This window comes from Nerophis lumbriciformis, linkage group LG15, assembly GCF_033978685.3.
Source record: "Nerophis lumbriciformis linkage group LG15, RoL_Nlum_v2.1, whole genome shotgun sequence".
Lineage (NCBI taxonomy): Eukaryota > Metazoa > Chordata > Actinopteri > Syngnathiformes > Syngnathidae > Nerophis > Nerophis lumbriciformis.
The window spans coordinates 27,252,229-27,275,000 of record NC_084562.2 but is presented as its reverse complement, the minus strand read 5'-3'; positions in this window follow the sequence as shown (position 1 = coordinate 27,275,000).

The following is a 22,772-nucleotide window of genomic DNA, read 5'->3' as shown; positions in this document are numbered from 1 at the left end:
CATGACAGCAACCACCCACCCACCACCACGAAAAGAATACCTACCGGAATTAATAAAAGGCTATCGATGCTGTCATCTAGCAAAGCTGAATTTGACCAAGCAACCCCCCCGTACCAAAAAGCCCTTGATGAAAGCGGATACAATTTCACCCTCACCTATGAACCCACGCCAGGAAACCAGCCAAAAAAGAACAGAAAACGAAACAACATCATCTGGTACAACCCCCCATACAGCAAAAACGTCTCAACTAACATTGGCCACAAATTCCTCAATCTGATTGACAAACACTTTCCCAAAGACAACACCCTAAGAAAAGTGTTCAACAAGAACAACATTAAATTGAGCTACAGCTGTATGAACAATATACGACAAATTATCTCAAACCACAACAAAACAATTGCAAATGAGCCGTCGGCCCCCAGACAGAGCGACTCCAAAACCAACAAAGGCTGTGACTGTCGAAAGAAACCTGATTGCCCTCTCAACGGGGGGTGCTTACAAACATCAGTTGTCTACCAATCTAAGGTAACACGCAAGGACATTAACACATCCGACACATATGTAGGATTAACCGAGGGAGAATTCAAAACCAGATGGAACAATCACAAGGCTTCTTTCAGGAACCAAAACCTGCGGAATACCACAGAACTCAGCAAACACATTTGGGACCTCAAAGACAATAATGTTGAATATTCAATAACATGGCAAATTCTTGCATCCAGCACACCTTACAATAGTGGTAATAAAAGATGCAACCTATGCTTGAAAGGGAAACTGTTTATTATTTACCGTCCAGACCTGTCATCCCTCAACAAGCGCAGCGAAATTGTAACAACATGCCGCCACAGACGGAAACACCTCCTAGGTAACACATGAGCCAATCACCACGCCCCTACGCCAGCCTGTACCCACCCACTCTGTGCCCTATATAAACCATGGTATGTGAATGCTCCCATTAAAATCTCCTGACGATTGAGGGAACCCCCCCTCATGAAACAGGCCTGTAGAGATGAAATAGTCTTGTGATTTTTTTCCCACACATACATATATATATATATATATATATATATATATATATATATATATATATTATGATAATTTTCATGGTCATTATTATTATAATTCTGATATTTATTAGCATTGTTTATAATATCATCAGTACCACTATTTGTATTATTATTATTGTTATTCTATGTCTATAGATGTTGTTATTTTGACTGTAATATTTTTGCAGGATTTCTTGACCAGCTTGATCAAGCTACTTTGCACTGCTTGCCATAAAAACAGCTCATTTGTGGCCTCGACAATTACAACATTGGATTTTTTTTCTGCATGGGGGATGAGAGGAGAGGACGCTAGCACTTTTAGGAGAAACAATTCCAGAGTCGTTATTTCAATATTAAAAGTTAATGAGTCGTGAAACACTTTTTTTTACTTACCAAGGAAGTCAAAAACAAGATCGGGATATTTTAACTTCTTTTTCAAACACAAACACACTAAATAAATAAATATTTTGTCAATTCAATTACCTTCAGCCAATCAGAGCGCACCTGTGTATAAGCCACACCCACTAAATGTACAAAACAACAACAACATGTTTCCATATATAAGCCGCACCTGACTATAAGTCGCAGGTATATACGTTGTGAAATTAGCTATTTACACAGAAATGTTTAATTACATACCTTAATTGTGTCCAAACAGTGTCTGTGACGCGGCAGTAAAACGGCCGATCGAACAAAACAGAAGTCACGGTCATGGACCCACTAGCTGCGTGAATTTACTGAGGAATTTGCGAAACTGAAACAATGCGAAAATAACGCCGTTGTAAGTTAATAATACTAACACAGAGACGTGTTGACGTGTTAGCATGTTAGTTAATGCTAACGACGCTAGCTTGATTACATTACGAAAACACGTACAAATGTGCATGAAAACACTCCTACAGACATCACTCACGGGACGGTTTTGAGAGTAAGAATTGTTTTAGTTATATTGTAAAACTTACAAGAAGAATCCGTACGAGTAGAAACGCTATGGACGGCTAGAAGACGGAACGGCGCTTCTACTTCCAGTTGAAGGCTCAGTCTCTTTTCGTTTTTATTCAAGTCAATGTGTCCGTTTCCATGCGGAAGGTCACCGACGTGCCGTTAGCGTTCCGCATTTGAGCGCTAAATATACGCCGAGCTTCCATTTTTGCCGGACGCTGCAACAAATCCCTTGAATTCGGCTAAAAACGACTAGTCTTGGACAGGAAGTTATGCACAAAAACTAAATGAAGTATCCGGTTCACTTTCAAAATAAAATACTCGGATCGTATTTGACACTTTGAAAGGTCATGAAGTCAACTTGTCAAAAGGTTTTCAGACCTAATCTCATCTTGTTGACACAAAAGGATGAGTACATGCAGATTCTGGAGGTCCAAAATGAAGGAATAATGAACAGGCATATCCCGGGCAGCTAAATGGGGGACATGGGGGGCCTGTGTCAAATATCAGCTGATACGGAGGACTGATCGCTCGCCAGGGATGATGTTACTGTAAATAAAGTGGAAGGACGTTTTGTGGTTCGCTTTATTCCAACTTCCCCGCACTATTTTATAAACCGCAGGGTTTAAAGCGTAGGGAAAAGTAAGCGGCGTATAGTCCGAAATGTACGGTATACAACCCCCGATCACAAGTTTCTCTGAGGGCTTCAACAACGACAAAACCCACAACTCTTAGACTCTGTGGCGTACCGCCGGTCTTGCCACCTTCTCCCGGGGCAGAAGGGTGGCCTGGGTGTGTGACGGGGTCAAGGATGACGCCGGTCGAGGTTCGTTGAACAAAAAACTTTATTGATCAAGCGAGAATCACGACAACTTCTGCAGCACATGGAGAAGATTTAGCAAAATGATAGTTAGAATAATTGTTTGTAAGTTATCACAAAAAAACTTTGTGTTGAAATGAGTTCCAGGCAAAAGGACAGGGGCTGTCTTTGAGGTCTACCAAGAGTAAGGCTCTGTGTAAGGGGTAGAGCCACAGGAAGGGTTTTCGGTGTTCTTTCATGTATGATAATCAACAGAAGGACGTTGTTCTGGCCCAAGGACTTCAAAGCGGAGAGATGACAGGATCTGCCCAATTTCCAGACGAACTCTTTTTGAAGTATTTTATGGAACTCTTTTTGAACTGACCTTTTCTGTGAAAATGGGTCCAAAATAAAAGAATGAGACATGCCATCTTTTGGCAGAGCGTGCTGAGATACCGTACACGGGTACAGTGTGTCCAGGCGTGTCTCCTCAAATTGAATTCTGTCTCTGTTTAATTCTTTGCCTCTGGTCTTGTTTAATAGATGTCATCAGTGTTTGAACCTGACAGATACCTCTCCTCCCGACCCCCCTCGGAGCAGCCGGACAACCGGCTCTTACAGGCGGAACCGATGCAATCTTAGCTGGTTAAGTTCCCGGTACCGAAGTTGACTCCAACATGACCCCGTGACGTTAACTTAGGTACGGCGTCTGGTACTCACAGAGAACGGGCCCGACTCCCCGAATACCACCGACAAATTTAAGAGTCCTTTCTTGTGTGAATACAAGCTATCCCACAAAAAACATGTTATTTTGCAACCTAACAGATACTACAACCCCAGCTGGGGAACAAGAAGAAACCTTAGGAAGGGACCGCAGCTGTTGGGACCCACCCCTAGGGACCGGCTGCAATGGAGGAAGTTATTGAATTGTTGCATGAAGAGATATGGAGGGAGTCCAGTCCATCGGGAAGCCGGTAGATAGTCCTTGGAGGATCTTCTTCCACAGCTGGAAGCGGTTCCACCCCCGGGTCAGCTAGCACCTCATCCAGACTGGCACCTCTCCAGAAGTCAATGGTAGGACAAGGTTCAAGTCAGCAGGATTGTGCAAAAAGACAAAAAACAATTTTTAAAACATTTTGCTGAGAAAATGAAAACGTATTCATATTTGCTGAAATCGGGGTAAAGGTGAGCTTTTAGACTTAGAGCAGGGGTCTCAAACTTGTGGTCCGTGGGCCCGCATTTTGTGGCCCTCTACTGAACTTCAGAGTTTAGTGAAGGGGTCTTGCATGTTTTCAAGGCTATGAAATATTTGGTTACTTGAAGAACGCTACCTGTTAGCATGCTCACGTTTGTTGTTGTTTTTTAGCACATTTGATAGTTATACACCAGTGTCATAATTTTGTACTTGATGTATGCTAACGTTAGCATGTTAGCATTAAAAAAAATATTTCCGGTATACATCGCAGAGTAATATATTTTCGTACTTGAATCATGCTACAGTTAGTATTTTAGCATGTCAACATTAGCAGGTTAGCTTTTGAGCACATTTTATAGTTATACACCAGCGTCATGTTTTGGTACTTGATGTATGCTAACGCTAGCATGCTAGCATTTTTAACAAATTTTCCCGGTATACATCGCAGAGTAATATATTTTGGTACGTGACGCATGCTACAATTAATATTTTATCATGTCAACATTAGCAGGATAGTTTTGTAGCACATTTTATAGTGTCATGTTTTGGTACTTGATGTATGCTAACGTTAGCATGCTAGCATTTTTAATACATTTTTCAGGTGTACATCGCAGAGTAACATATTCTGGTACTTGACGCATGCTACAGTTAGTATTTTAGCATGTCAACATTAGCATGCTAGCTTTTTGTCAGAAAATACTTCTTTTTTTTCATGTTTTTCCTAATAAATTCAGTTTACAAAAAAAGGATAACAACATCAGTGTCACATATTTTGGTTTTTCACTGATGCTAAGTGTAGGCATGCTATTGTTAGCATGTTAGCATAATACCGTAACCATGCTAGCTATATATTTTTTTAACTCATTTTGCTCATATGTCGAGTACATGTTGAAAAAATTAAGATGACTTCGATATTTTTCTTTACTTCATGCTATCCGGCTAGCATGCTAACTGTTAGCATTTGGTTCTACTTGACATTTCTACTGACATTTTTTTTAGTTCTTTGAAAAAAGTTGATATATTGTACTGGTTTTCAAGACGGCCCCCGCATCCTTTGATCCGTGCGTCTGTGGCCCTCAGTGTAAGAAGTCTAGGCCCTCCTGAAGGCACTTTGGCCCCGCCCCCTTCCAACCGTCGTGTTCATAAAACGGCGTTGACGGCTCCGCCATTTACGGGCGGTGAGGACCTCCTAATCGATTGAAGAAGGGCCGATTGGCGGAGACGGGCCAGATTTAAGGCGCACATCCTTCATTGTCACCTGACTGACGCTAAGAGCCCCGCAGAGAGCTGTAACCATAAATAAAATGGAACGACGAGCAGTCCGACGTGCGGACAAAAGCCGTCGATAAGATTCCGGGGCGTCCTGCCAGTGGCGAGCAGGAAAGTGCACTTGATTAGTTTGAAAAGTGCGCTGTGGGGAGGAGTTGTCCCCTTTTAATGAGACGGATGTAGTGTTTGACTAATGCGGTGTCTTCATCTCCCGGAGAAGGTGACGTCTTGAGATATTTTCATTTGTCACGGGGGCCCCTCCCTTTGTCGCCCGTTGCCCCGACAACCATCCGTCATCGTCTCAACGACTGCATTATTCATTAGCGCTAATTATTTCCACGTAGCGTCTGGCCCCGATATATTTAACCTCCGCATTACGGCGGGATAATGGCCTGGCGGGATGGGAAGACGTGGAGTTGAAAGAAGATGAGGCGGGGGGGGTAGAGGGAGAGGGGTGTTGACAGGAAAGACTGTTAGCACTTTGGGACAAGAAGCCCCAGAAGTGACAGCACATTTTGTTCCTGTCTCATTTGCATACTAAGAGGAGGACCTGGCAGCTCGGAGAAGAACTTTGACCCTCGCACTGACCTGACTCACCACTAGGGGGGGCAGGACTCACCACTAGGGGGGCAGGACTCACCACTAGGGGGGCAGGACTCACCACTAGGGGGGCAGGACTCACCACTAGGGGGCCACCACAAACTCCACACAACGTCACCATCGCCATTCTTATTCCACCCGATTGATACCAAGTTAATTCATAGTTTTTGGAAAACGAATGAAGAAATATATACATTTTAGGATAGGCTCCACACGACGCCGAGAGGGACAAGCGGTAGGAAATGGATGAAAATAATACTTTAATTGTTTCCCCCTAAATATATACATATATATATACATGTATATTTAAATGTACTTATTCAAATGATTTATTAAAATTAAATGTATTTAAAAAAAAAAAAAAAAAAAAAATATATATATATATATACATATATATAATATACATTTAAATGTATTTATTCAAATTAAATTTATTTTTTAAATAAAATATATATATATTTATATATATAAATATATATAAATCAAATCAAATCAACTTTATTTATATATAATATATATTTAAATGTATTTATTTAAATTAAATGTATTTTATTTATAATATATATATAAATATAAACAAAAATATATGTATATGTATATTAATTCATAGTTTAAAAAAATAAAAAAAATAAAAAATGTATACATTTTAGGATAGGCTCCACGTGACGCCAAGAGGGAAAAGTGGTAGAAAATTGATGGAAAATAATACTTTAATTATTTCCCCCTCAATATATATATATATATATATATATATATATATATATATATATATATATATATATATATATATATATATATATATATTATAAATAAAATACATTTAACTTGAATAAATACATTTAAATATATATATATATATATATATATATATATATATATATATATATATATATATATATATGTACATATACATATATATATATATATATATATATATATATATATATATATATATATATATATATATATATATATATATATATATATATATATATATATACATACATATAATTTGGTATATATTTTTATTATTTTAAAAATACATTTAATTTAAATAAATACATTTAAGTGTTGAGGTGGCGACTTGTCCAGGGTGTACCCCGCCTTCCGCCCGATTGTAGCTGACATAGGCTCCAGCGCCCCCCGCGACCCCAAAAGGAATAAGCGGTAGAAAATGGATGGATGGATGGAAATTTAAGTGTATATATGGTCATATATGTATATATGACCAGATTTAAGGCGCACATCCTTCAGTATATATATATATATATATATATATATATATATATATATATATATATATATATATATATATATATATATATATATATATATATATATATATATATATATATATATATATATACACACACACACACACATATATATATGTATACACTTAAATGTATTTATTTAAATTAAATGTATTTTTAAAATAATATATATATATGTATAAAAATATATACCAAAAATATATGTAAATATATTTATATATATAATATATATATTTAAATGTATTTATTCAAGTTAAATGTATTTTGTTTATAATATATATACAAATATATACAAAAAATATATGTAAATATAATACATAAATATATATATATATATATATATCCGATTCCTGGGGTGACGATTCGATTCAGAATCGTTTTTTGATTCAAATCTATTATTTTTTTTTAATGCATTTTTTGGTTTATTAATTATAATGAAAAGTTTTCAAAACAGATTACAGGTTAGAAAAGTTCCTTCAGGTTGCATGGAGGTGGTCTAAAACATCTTACTGATTCTCCATCCATCCATCCATCCATTTTCTACCGCTTATTCCCTTCGGGGTGGCGGGGGGCGCTGGAGCCTATCTCAGCTACAATCGGGCGGAAGGCGGCGTACACCCTGGACAAGTCGCCACCAAAAACAAAAACAAAACAAAACAGAGAAACAAACAAATATGTATATATTTATACTTATATATAAATATGTATATAGCTTTTTTTTAGTCTATTTTGACTGGTTTAGAAATAATTATTAATCGATTTAGATTAGAGATTAATACAAATTGTAATTGGGATGTGAATGTATTTGTATGTGCACAATACATAACAGAAGAATGTGTGTGAATGGAGAATAGATCTCACCAGGAATGGGAAGGCTACAGAATGGTTGGAGTCCCCCTCCTCACACCTGAAGAATTAAAAGATCATCTTCAGTCTTCATCTCGGCGGGGACTTCCTGCTCCTCTCTGCACGTCACCAAGGAGACGGAAGCCACCCGGCTGCTGGCTGCTGGCTGCTGGTGTTGTCATCAAACGCTCCTCTCTTCCTGCCTTGCACACCCAAACAAACGTTCATATTCATCACTTTGACATTTCAGACTTTTTTTCTCCCGTCGGGTCAGGAAGTAAGAAGTTTAGGCTCTAGGTCACAGTCTAGTATTTTTTTTATGACTTATATGTCAATTAGGTGGTCAAAAGTATACATACAGCAATGTTAATATTTGCTTACATGACCTAATAATACAAAAAGCTCCTTGATAAGTTTCCCAGGAAGTGGGTCAAGTAAACATGTTTGTTTTATCCCACTTACACGCCGTAATAGTTCCTCTAATGTTATTTCATCAAAAAGAGAGAGACTATTTTGTATTGCAACACAGATACAGTTGTATCTGTGTTAATAGAACCCAGTTGTAGCTGGGATGCGTTGTCTTTAATCTCCTTTCTAATGAGTTCAATTTTCTTATTAAAGAAATTCATAAAGTCATCTGCCGAGTGGGTGGAGCTATTGGGAGGAGATACAGTTGTATCTGTGTTAATAGAACCCAGTTGTAGCTGGGATGCGTTGTCTTTAATCTCCTTTCTAATGAGTTCAATTTTCTTATTAAAGAAATTCATAAAGTCATCTGCCGAGTGGGTGGAGCTATTGGGAGGAGTCCCTTGTTGGGTTAGCGATGCTACTGTACTAAACAAAAATTTAGGGTCGTTTTTGTTGAGGCGGATGAGATTTGAGTAATATTTAGCTTTAGCATTTTTTTTTACTAAAAATGTGACCAATCAAAAGTATACATACAGCAATGTTCATATTTGCTTACATGTCCCTTGGCAAGTTTACCTGCAATAAGGAGCTTTTGGTAGCCATCCACAAGCTTCTGCTCAACCACTTGACCACTAAATTGCTGCAGTTCAGCTAAATGTGTTGCTTTTCTGACATGGACTTGTTTCTTTAGCATTGTCCACACCTTTAAGTCAGGACTTTGGGAAGGCCATTCTGACCCCAGAACTTTCCTCCAGAAGGTCTTATCTTTGTCCATGTGATGTCAGATGAAACAAAAATGGAGCTGTTTGGCCACAATACCCAGCAATATGTTTGGAGGAGAAAAGGTGAGGCCTTTAATCCCAGGAACACCATTCCCACCGTCAAGCATGGTGGTGGTAGTATTATGCTCTGGGCCTGTTTTGCTGCCAATGGAACTGCTGCTTCAAATGGGACAATGAAAAAGGAGGATTAGCTCCAAATTGTTCAGGACAAGCTAAAATCATCAGCCCGGAGGTTGGGTCTTGGGCGCAGTTGGGTGTTCCAACAGGACAATGACCCCAAACACACCTCAAAAGTGGTAAAGAAATGGCTAAATCAGGCTAGAATGAAGGTTTTATAACGACCTTCCCAAAGTCCTGACTTAAACGTGTGGACAATGCTGAAGAAACAAGTCCATGTCAGAAAAACTGAACTGCACCAATTTTGTCACCATGCTTGACGGTATGAATGGTGTTCCTGGGATTAAAGGCCTCACCTTTTCTCCTCCAAACATATTGCTGGGTATTGTGGCCAAACAGCTCCCTTTTTGTTTCATCTGACATCACATGGACAAAGATAAGACCTTCTGGAGGAAAGTTCTGTGGTCAGATGAAACAAAAATGCAGCTGTTTGTCCACAATACCCAGCAATTGAGGCCTTTAATCCCAGGAACACCATTCCTACCGCCAAGCATGGTGGTGGTAGTATTATGCTCTGGGCCTGTTTTGCTGCCAATGGAACTGCTGCTTTACAGAGAGTAAATGGGACAATGAAAAAGGAGGATTAGCTCCAAATTGTTCAGGACAAGCTAAAATCATCAGTTGGGCGCAGTTGGGTGTTCCAACAGGACAATGACCCCCAAACACACCTCAAAAGTGGTAAAGGAATGGCTAAATCAGGCTAGAATGAAGGTTTTAGAACGACCTTCCCAAAGTCCTGACTTGAACGTGTGGACAATGCTGAAGAAACAAGTCCATGTCAACACATTTAGCTGAACTGCAGCAATTTAGTGGTCAAGTGGTCAAGCAGAAGCTTGTGGATGGCTACCAAAAGCGCCTTATTGCAGGTAAACTTGCCAAGGGACATGTAAGCAAATATTAACATTGCTGTATGTATACTTTTGACCCTCACATTTTCAGTAGAGCCATAATAAATTCATAAAAGAAGCAAACTTCATGAATGTTTTTTGTGAGCAACAAGTATGTGCTCCAATCACTACATCACAACAAAATAAGAGTTGTAGAAATGATTGTAAAGTTAAGACAGCCATGACATGATGTTCTTTACAAGGGTATGTACACTTTTGACCACCACTGTATATAGCCTATACATAAATATGTGTACATATTATAAGAAATAATTCATAATTATGGTCTGGAACCAATTCACATTTAAACTGTGCCAATTTTCGGCACATTTTTTGTGTGTAAAGTAACTATTTACTATATATATGTATTTATATAGATTGTCCGCCCTGAGATGGGTAGGTTGTGAGTTCAAACCCCGGCCGAGTCATACCAAAGACTATAAAAATGGGAGCCATTACCTCCCTGCTTGGCACTCAGCATCAAGGGTTGGAATTGGGGGGTTAAATCACCAAAAATGATCCCCGGGCACGGCCACCGCTGCTGCTCACTGCTCCCCTCACCTCCCAGGGGGTGATCAAGGGTGATGGGTCAAATGCAGAGGATAATTTATATATATATATATATATATATATATATATATATATATATATATATAGCCTATACATATGTACAGTATATACATAAATATGTGTATATATTATAATAAATAATTAAGAATTAAGTATGTGAAAGTTCAACTCCTACCTCGTTTACAGAGGCTTCCTTAAAGTTTTGTAATCAATCAGAAATATCAAGCAGCTCAAATGCGCCAAACATGGACAAGTGTGGCGAGAGTTTGTTTTGTGGCATTTTTCCCATCATGCCTTGCAGTGGACTTAAATGGGTGTAATTTTGATTTGTTTATGGTAATTGTTTTTTTTAATAATATATATAATGAGCAGGTTGTGTTATGTGTGACGTGTTTGTTTACTTTTTGATATATATATATTTTTCCTGCGACATGACTAGGGAAGGTTGTTTGGATTGGGTTGTACAGGTAAATGCTGCGCAGTCAGCCTCCGGAGAGTACACTCCGTGGTCAGTCAGGTTGTCGAGGAGATGGCGAGAAATAAGCATTAAGGTTTGGACGCCCGTGTAATAAAGTAAAGTATTGCGTTACCACTAGGGATGATGTTTGATAAGAAATGATCGAGTTCGAGCCCATTATCGAATCCTCTTATAGAACCGATTCCTTATCGATTCTCTTATCGAATCCAAATAGGTTGTTGTATATGGAAAAAAAAATAAAAAATTGGTTTAACAAAAGCTCACTTTTATTTTATAAGAAAAAACTAAAATAAAATAAATAAATAAATATTGACGGTTACCCCCCTAAAAAAATTAAAGAAATAAATATACCCAAAGTATATTAAGTGGGATTTTTCAGAAAAACAAATATATACCGTAACACAAAAACAACCTGTCTCTGTGATCACTATAGGTGAATAAATAATAATATAGTGTTAAATAAAATCAGTCCCTTGGGCACAAAACTGAAAATAATACAGCTCTCCAAAAAGTGCACTTCTGCTGCTATTGGAACATACTAACTACACACACTATGACACTAAGAACACCACAGTCATCAATCAACAATTCTTCTTCCAAAAAATTATTTCGATGGTGGAAATACACGACTGGCAGTACTCAAAACATCCATTGAAACAGTGCACAAAAATTGTTTTCAATAAACATCTTAGTATCAAATTTAACCAATTCCCACCTTAATATTGAGTTACATAAACAAGTTCAACAGTTTACTTACAGACTTATCTTTTCCAAGGCTTGTAAGAGCTAACACAACTTGTCTACTTCTCAATTGTCTCATGAACTGAACTGACGTCGCCAACCCGGAAGTGCCCAAACTAATGACGTGTAGTATTTTCATATCACCACAAGGTGTCAGTAAGAGTCTACAATCAAATGGGCATAAGATTGTCACTTTGGACACCTGCAGTCAGGCGAGGAAGACACACATAGTTAGAGATGATGTTTGATAAGAAATTGTCGAGTTCGAGCCCATTATCGAATGCTCTTATCGAACCGATTCCTTATCGATTCTCTTATCGAATCCAGATAGGTTGTTGTATATGGAAAAAAAACACAATATTTGGTTTAACAAAAGCTCACTTTTATTTTATAAGAAAAAATAAATAAATATTGACTGTTACCCCCCTAAAAAAAAATAAAAAAAAAATATTGACTGTTGTTACCCAAAGTATATTAAGTGGGATTTTTCATAAAAACAAATATATGCAGTCACACAAAAACAACCTGTCTCTGTGATCACTATAGGTGTATAAATAATAATATAGTGTTAAATAAAATCAGTCCCTTGGGCACAAAACTGAAAATAATACAGCTCTCCAAAAAGTGCACTTCTGCTGCTATTGGAACATACTAACTACACATACTATGACACTAAAAACACCACAGTCATCAATCAACAATTCTTCTTCCAAAAAAATATTTCGATGGTGGAAATACACGACTGGCAGTCCTCAAAACATCCATTGAAACAGTGCACAAAAATCGTTTTCAATAAACATCTTAGTATCAAATTTAACCACTTTCCACCTTAATATTGAGTTACATAAACAAGTTCAACAGTTTACTTACAGACTTATCTTTTCCAAGGCTTGTAAGAGCTAACACAACTTGTCTACTTCTCAATTGTCTCATGAACTGAACTGACGTCGCCAACCCGGAAGTGCCCAAACTAATGACGTGTAGTATTTTCATTTCGCCACAAGGTGTCAGTAAGAGTCTACAATCAAATGGGCATAAGATTGTCACTTTGGACACCTGCAGTCAGGCGAGGAAGACACACATAGTTAGAGATGATGTTTGATAAGAAATTGTTGAGTTCGAGCCCATTATCGAATGCTCTTATCGAACCGATTCCTTATCGATTCTCTTATCGAATCCAGATAGGTTGTTGTATATGGAACAAAAACACAATATTTGGTTTAACAAAAGCTCACTTTTATTTTATAAGAAAAAACTAAAATAAAATAAATAAATAAATATTGACTGTTACCCCCCTAAAAAAATAAAATAAATACATATTGACTGTTGTAACCCAAAGTATATTAAGTGGGATTTTTCAGAAAAACAAATATATACCGTAACACAAAAACAACCTGTCTCTGTGATCACTATAGGTGAATAAATAATAATATAGTGTTAAATAAAATCAGTCCCTTGGGCACAAAACTGAAAATAATACAGCTCTCCAAAAAGTGCACTTCTGCTGCTATTGGAACATACTAACTACACACACTATGACACTAAGAACACCACAGTCATCAATAAACAATTCTTCTTCCAAAAAATTATTTCGATGGTGGAAATACACAACTGGCAGCCATTTTCAGTCCTCAAAACATCCATAATCGTTTTCAATAAACATCTTAGTATCAAATTTAACCACTTTCCACCTTAATATTGAGTTACATAAACAAGTTCAACAGTTTACTTACAGACTTATCTTTTCCAAGGCTTGTAAGAGCTAACACAACTTGTCTACTTCTCAATTGTCTCATGAACTGAACTGACGTCGCCAACCCGTAAGTGCCCAAACTATAGACGTGTAGTATTTTCATATCGCCACAAGGTGTCAGTAAGAGTCTACAATCAAATGGGCATAAGATTGTCACTTTGGACACCTGAAGTCAGGCGAGGAAGACACACATAGTTAGAGATGATGTTTGATAAGAAATTGTTGAGTTCGAGCCCATTATCGAGTGCTCTTATCGAACCGATTCCTTATCGATTCTCTTATCGAATCCAGATAGGTTGTTGTATATGGAAAAAAAACACAATATTTGGTTTAACAAAATCTCACTTTTATTTTATAAGAAAAAATAAATAAATATTGACTGTTACCCCCCTTAAAAAAAAATAAAAAAAATATATTGACTGTTGTTACCCAAAGTATATTAAGTGGGATTTTTCATAAAAACAAATATATGCAGTCACACAAAAACAACCTGTCTCTGTGATCACTATAGGTGAATAAATAATAATATAGTGTTAAATAAAATCAGTCCCTTGGGCACAAAACTGAAAATAATACAGCTCTCCAAAAAGTGCACTTCTGCTGCTATTGGAACATACTAACTACACACACTATGACACTAAAAACACCACAGTCATCAATCAACAATTCTTCTTCCAAAAAATTATTTCGATGGTGGAAATACATGACTGGCAGTCCTCAAAACATCCATTGAAACAGTGCACAAAAATCGTTTTCAATAAACATCTTAGTATCAAATTTAACCACTTTCCACCTTAATATTGAGTTACATAAACAAGTTCAACAGTTTACTTACAGACTTATCTTTTCCAAGGCTTGTAAGAGCTAACACAACTTGTCTACTTCTCAATTGTCTCATGAACTGAACTGACGTCGCCAACCCGGAAGTGCCCAAACTAATGACGTGTAGTATTTCCATATCGCCACAAGGTGTCAGTAAGAGTCTACAATCAAATGGGCATAAGATTGTCACTTTGGACACCTGCAGTCAGGCGAGGAAGACACACATAGTTAGAGATGATGTTTGATAAGAAATTGTTGAGTTCGAGCCCATTATCGAGTGCTCTTATCGAACCGATTCCTTATCGATTCTCTTATCGAATCCAGATAGGTTGTTGTATATGGAAAAAAAACACAATATTTGGTTTAACAAAATCTCACTTTTATTTTATAAGAAAAAATAAATAAATATTGACTGTTACCCCCCTTAAAAAAAAATAAAAAAAATATATTGACTGTTGTTACCCAAAGTATATTAAGTGGGATTTTTCATAAAAACAAATATATGCAGTCACACAAAAACAACCTGTCTCTGTGATCACTATAGGTGAATAAATAATAATATAGTGTTAAATAAAATCAGTCCCTTGGGCACAAAACTGAAAATAATACAGCTCTCCAAAAAGTGCACTTCTGCTGCTATTGGAACATACTAACTACACACACTATGACACTAAAAACACCACAGTCATCAATCAACAATTCTTCTTCCAAAAAATTATTTCGATGGTGGAAATACACGACTGGCAGCTATTTTAAGTCCTCAAAACATCCATCGAAACAGTGCACAAAAATGGTTTTCAATAAACATCTTAGTATCAAATTTAACCAATTTCCACCTTAATATTGAGTTACATAAACAAGTTCAACAGTTTACTTACAGACTTATCTTTTCCAAGGCTTGTAAGACATACTTGCCAGCGACTCTCCCGAAAACCTCCCGGGACACATTTTCTCCCGAAATTCTGGTGGACCTGGAGGCCACGCCCCCTCCAGCGAGGGTCTGCATGGAGCAATATTGAGTTGGAGGCAATAAACAGGCGAGGGGATGAAGTATGTCTCTTTACTGTAGACTTCAGAACAGACTCACACACTTGACGTCAGGTGCGCAGCGCAACACCACGTAAATCGTTGGCCAACCAAAAAGTAACCCCAGTACGCTATAGCCAACATTCACCAGGAGATGGCAACAGACAAACATAGATCACTCTATTACATTCCAGTCTCTCCATGTTTTCTCGCCATGGTAACATGTGATCCACATGCACTGTGCGCTGTCTCTGTCCCTCTTCATATATATATATATATATATATATATATATATATATATATATATATATATATATATATATATATAAATATATATATATATATATATATATATATATATATATATATATATATATATATATATATATATATATATATATATATATGTTTTAATAAGGTTATCCAAAAAATAGTGCTCGATACCGTAGTAGAGCGCAATATATGTATGTGTGGGAAAAAAATCACAAGACTACTTCATCTCTACAGGCCTGTTTCATGAGGGGGTTCCCTCAATCATCAGGAGATTTTAATGGGAGCATTCACATACCATGGTTTATATAGGGCACAGAGTGGGTGGGTACAGGCTGGTGTAGGGGCGTGGTGATTGGCTCATGTGTTACCTAGGAGGTGTTTCCGTCTGTGGCGGCATGCTGATACAATTTCGCTGCGCTTGTTGAAGGATGACAGGTCTGGGCGGTATATAATAAACAGTTTCTCTTTCAAGCATAGGTTGCATCTTTTATTACCACTATTGTAAGGTGTGCTGGATGCAAGAATTTGCCATGTTATTGAATATTCAACATTATTGTCTTTGAGGTCCCAAATGTGTTTGCTGAGTTCTGTGGTATTTCGCAGGTTTTGGTTCCTGAAAGAAGCCTTGTGATTGTTCCATCTGGTTTTGAATTCTCCCTCGGTTAATCCTACATATGTGTCGGATGTGTTAATGTCCTTGCGTGTTACCTTAGATTGGTAAACAACTGATGTTTGTAAGCACCCCCCGTTGAGAGGGCAATCAGGTTTCTTGCGACAGTTGCAGCCTTTGTTGGTATTGGGGTTGCTCTGTCTGGGGGCTGACGGCTCATTTGCAATTGTTTTGTTGTGGTTTGAGATAATTTGTCGTATATTGTTCATACAGCTGTAGCTCAATTTAATGTTGTTCTTGTTGAATACTTTTCTTAGGTTGTTGTCTTTGGGAAAGTGTTTGTCAATCAGATTGAGGAATTTGTGGCCAATGTTAGTTGAGACGTTTTTGCTGTATGGGGGGTTGTACCAGATGATGTTGTTTCGTTTTCTGTTCTTTTTTGGTTGGGAACCCCCTCATGAAACAGGCCTGTAGAGATGAAATAGTCTTGTGATTTTTTTCCCACACATACATATATATATATATATATATATATATATATATATATATATATATATATATATATATATATATATATATGTCTTAATAAGGTTATCCAAAAAATAGTGCTTGATACCGTAGTAGAGCGCAATATATGTATGTGTGGGAAAAAAAATCACAAGACTACTTCATCTCTACAGGCCTGTTTCATGAGGGGTTCCCTCAATCATCAGGAGATTCTGATGAGACTCCTGATGATTGAGGGAACCCCTCATGAAACAGGCCTGTAGAGATGAAGTAGTCTTGTGATTTTTTTCCCCACACACACATATATATATATATATATATATATATATATATATATATATATATATATATATATATATATATATATGTAGAAGAAAATACTTCACTTTCAGTGAATTCTAGCTATATATATATGTATATATATTTTATCATATATATATATTTTTTAATTTATTTTACTATATATTTATATGTATATATATTTTATCATATATATATATTTTTTATTTTACTATATATATATATATGTATATATATATATATACTAGCTGTAAATATACTCCTCCCCTCTTAGCCACGCACCCAACCACGCCCCCGCCCCACCCCGACCACGCCCCCCACCCCCACCCACACCCCCCACCTCCCGAAATCGGAGGTCTCAAGGTTGGCAAGTATGTTGTAAGAGCCAACACAACTTGTCTACTTCTCAATTGTCTCATGAACTGAACTGACGTCGCCAACCCGGAAGTGCCCAAACTAATGACGCGTAGTATTTTCATATCGCCACAAGGTGTCAGTAAGAGTCTACAATCAAATGGGCACAACATTGCCGTCCCACAGGGCATTTCCTGTGGGACGGGAGTCGAATAAAGAACCAACTCTTTTTCTTTACTATAGTGGCCTCGATAACGGGAACCGGTTCTCAAAAAGGGATTCGAGTCCATGGAATTGGTTCTTTTCTTATCGAACAACCGGGAGAAGCGGTTTCGAACATCATTCCTAGTTACCACCCAGCTGCCATGTAACGTATTTCCTGACATGATGTTGTACTTTTGTCGCAGACGGGCTCGTTTATTCCGACAACACAAAGTTTATTATCATCTGCAGGCCGCTCGCCAGATAATTCTTCTCAGCTGGGACGGTCACGCCTTGTCGCCCGCCAGCCACAGTTCTCTGCGACCAGATCTGTCTCTCTGACATTTAGATTTGCCTTCTCAAAGACGGCATTTTTCAAAGCTGCCATTCTTGTCCTATGATTGTTCTACAGGCACTTTGTGTTTCTCTCCAGTCAAGCATTCATTCCAACTTGAGGACATTTTCTTCTACGCAAAAAAAATGTTCTCTCAGGGGCCGTGGAACAGTGACACTGCACCAGTGTTAGGGGGCGCTAAAAATATATTCACATCGGAATCCTCATTCTTAGTCAGCCTGATTCTAGATTGATTCATGTCACGTTCAAACACTGAGGACATCTACTAAACAAGACAAAAGGCAAGGAATCAAACAGAGACAGATTTCAATTTGGACTCAATATTGAGGAGAGACATGGCCACTGCACTCTCTGTACAGTCCTGCACCACGCTCTGACGAAGAAGGTTTTCGTCTCCTCTTTATTACAATATTCAATGTTCACGCACCAACACATGTCTCAGCAGGAATGGGGAGTATGTAAAACAGTCATTGTTTTCGGTCGCTTTGAAGACCAAGAAGTGGGATTTCTCGGGCTTGGGCTCTCCCTGGATCCAGCTGGGGCAGGTGTTGGAGGACAATGGATAACCCCTCCCGTCTCCTGACCACAGTTGCTTCAAAAGGGCAGCAGGTCGTAAATAGCGTTGACTTCAAAGAGAGTTCCTCTGGAAGTTGAGCAGATCCTGCCATCTGTCCGTGCTGAAATCACAGTGGCGTTTCACGAGCATTCTTCCTCTTGTTAGGCCTCGAAAGACAGCATTCATAATACAACGTTTCTTTTGTGATAACTTACAAACAATTATTCCAACAATTCATCATTTGATTTAAAAAATAAATTTTTTTTGTAAAATCTATTTTTAAAAAAAAATGTTTTTATCTCCATGCAACTAGAAGGATCTTTTGGAACCTGTTTTGAACATTTTAATTACAATTATTATACCAAATAACACATGATCAGAAATAAATAATGAATCCCCAGGATTGTTACCTTTGCTCTTCATGTTTATATATTAGGAAAATAAAATGGAGATAGTAAAAAAACCAATACAATAATAAACAAAAGAATCTGTCAAGACTTGGTCCGGGGTGTGTGCTTTTCCAGGATGCAACGGAAAGTTGGCACGGGCGAGACGGGAATTAAGGTACATGATTTATTTATTAACTATAAATACAAAAAAAAGGATCAAACAAAAGGCGCGCACAGTGGCGGAGAATAAACTATGAACAATTAAACAAAACTTGCAAACTATGGCTTGAATAAAGAAAACTTACTTGGCATGGACAAAAAAGGAGCAGCGTGAACATGGACATGAAAAAATGGACAGAGCATAAATGTGGTGTGAGGTCGTCAGGACGAACAACAGAAAATGAATGAACTTAAATACTATGGACATGATTAGTGAAAGCAGGTGCGTGACTCAAAACGTGTGTGACGTGACAGGTGAAAACTAATGGTTGCTATGGTGACAAACAAGAGTGCACAATGAGTCCAAACGTGGAACAGGTGAAACTAATGGGGTGATCATGGAAACAAGACAAGGGAGTGAAAAGACAGAAACTAAAGAGTCATATAACTAAACAAAAACATGACTTAACACAAAACATGATTACACAGACATGACAGAATCAAGTAATAATAATAATAATGACTGTGATGCTGATAATAGGGGTGTGACTCTATGGGCACTTGACAATTCCACCCGATTCCGATTCCTGGGGTGAGGATTCGACTCAGAATCGATTCAAATCGATTCTTGTATTATTTGGCAGAATAATTACGATGAAACTTTTTCAAAACAGGTTACAACCTTCTAATTGCATGGAGACGACCCCAAAAAAAACTTTAAAAAAAATGTATTTAAAACAATACATCAAATAAAACATTTTTAGTCTGTTTTTAAATCGAATTTTAGAAATTGATTCTCAAAAAAAAAAAAGAAAATAATATAAACATACATTTTTTTCAATTATTTTTTAAATACATTTTTGAAAAGAGTCGATTTAGAATTGGGATTAATAAGAATCATGATTCGTCTGTGATTACATTTTTTTGTGCACTCATAAAACATAATACAAGAAGTGGTTTGAATCAGTATCCAAATCAAACTAATTCTTGTATTATGTTTTATTTGGTATAATAACAATAAACTATTTCAACACAGGTTAAAAAAGCGGCTTCTGGTTGCATAGAGATGGCCTAAAAAAAGTTTAGTTTCTCACAAATCAAATACATATATATATATATATATATATATATATATATATATATATATACTATATATATATATTATACTTGGCCCGGGTACTATTCTTGGCCCGGGTATTATACTTGGCCCGGGTATTATACTTGGCCCGGGTATTATACTTGGCCCGGGTACTATTCTTGGCCCGGGTATTATACTTGGCCCGGGTATTATACTTGGCCCGGGTACTATACTTGGCCCGGGTATTATACTTGGCCCGGGTATTATACTTGGCCCGGGTACTATACTTGGCCCGGGTACTATACTTGGCCCGGGTATTATACTTGGCCCGGGTATTATACTTGGCCCGGGTATTATACTTGGCCCCGGTACTATACTTGGCCCGGGTATTATACTTGGCCCGGGTATTATACTTGGCCCGGGTATTATACTTGGCCCGGGTACTATACTTGGCCCGGGTACTATACTTGGCCCGGGTATTATACTTGGCCCGGGTATTATACTTGGCCCGGGTATTATACTTGGCCCGGGTATTATACTTGGCCCCGGTACTATACTTGGCCCGGGTATTATATCAAATCAAATCAAATCAACTTTATTTATAGAGCACATTTAAAATTTACCATTTGGCCCGGGTATTATGCTTGGCCCGGGTATTATACTTGGCCCCGGTACTATACTTGGCCCGGGTATTATACTTGGCCCGGGTATTATACTTGGCCCGGGTATTATACTTGGCCCGGGTACTATACTTGGCCCGGGTACTATACTTGGCCCGGGTATTATACTTGGCCCGGGTATTATACTTGGCCCGGGTATTATACTTGGCCCGGGTATTATACTTGGCCCCGGTACTATACTTGGCCCGGGTATTATATCAAATCAAATCAAATCAACTTTATTTATAGAGCACATTTAAAATTTACCATTTGGCCCGGGTATTATACTTGGCCCGGGTATTATACTTGGCCCCGGTACTATACTTGGCCCGGGTATTATACTTGGCCCGGGTATTATACTTGGCCCGGGTATTATACTTGGCCCCGGTACTATACTTGGCCCGGGTATTATACTTGGCCCGGGTATTATACTTGGCCCGGGTATTATACTTGGCCCCGGTACTATACTTGGCCCTGGTATTATACTTGGCCCGGGTACTATACTTGGCCCGGGTATTATACTTGGCCCGGGTACTATACTTGGCCCAAGAAGAGTCGCCTGGTCTGCATGAAAAGTGCCTGAAGCACGAGGAGACGAGAAAAGTCAAGTCCACAGGTGTGACAGGGTGGTGAGTGACATGTGACTAAATAGTCCACAGGTGTGACAGGGCGTATATGTGACTAAATAGTCCACAGGTGTGACAGGGCGTATACGTGACTAAATAGTCCACAGGTGTGACAGGGCGTATACGTGACTAAATAGTCCACAGGTGTGACAGGGCGTATACGTGACTAAATAGTCCACAGGTGTGACAGGGCGTATATGTGACTAAATAGTCCACAGGTGTGACAGGGCATATATGTGACTAAATAGTCCACAGGTGTGACAGGGCGTATATGTGACTAAATAGTCCACAGGTGTGACAGGGTGTATATGTGACTAAATAGTCCACAGGTGTGACAGGGTGTATATGTGACTAAATAGTCCACAGGTGTGACAGGGCGTATACGTGACTAAATAGTCCACAGGTGTGACAGGGCGTATATGTGACTAAATAGTCCACAGGTGTGACAGGGCGTATATGTGACTAAATAGTCCACAGGTGTGACAGGGCGTATATGTGACTAAATAGTCCACAGGTGTGACAGGGCGTATATGTGACTAAATAGTCCACAGGTGTGACAGGGCGTATATGTGACTAAAGAGTCCACAGGTGTGACAGGGCGTATATGTGACTAAATAGTCCACAGGTGTGACAGGGCGTATATGTGACTAAATAGTCCACAGGTGTGACAGGGCGTATACGTGACTAAATAGTCCACAGGTGTGACAGGGCGTATATGTGACTAAATAGTCCACAGGTGTGACAGGGCGTATATGTGACTAAATAGTCCACAGGTGTGACAGGGCGTATATGTGACTAAATAGTCCACAGGTGTGACAGGGCGTATATGTGACTAAATAGTCCACAGGTGTGACAGGGCGTATACGTGACTAAATAGTCCACAGGTGTGACAGGGCGTATATGTGACTAAATAGTCCACAGGTGTGACATGTGACTAAATAGTCCACAGGTGTGACAGGACGTATATGTGACTAAATAGTCCACAGGTGTGACAGGGCGTATACGTGACTAAATAGTCCACAGGTGTGACAGGGCGTATACGTGACTAAATAGTCCACAGGTGTGACATGTGACTAAATAGTCCACAGGT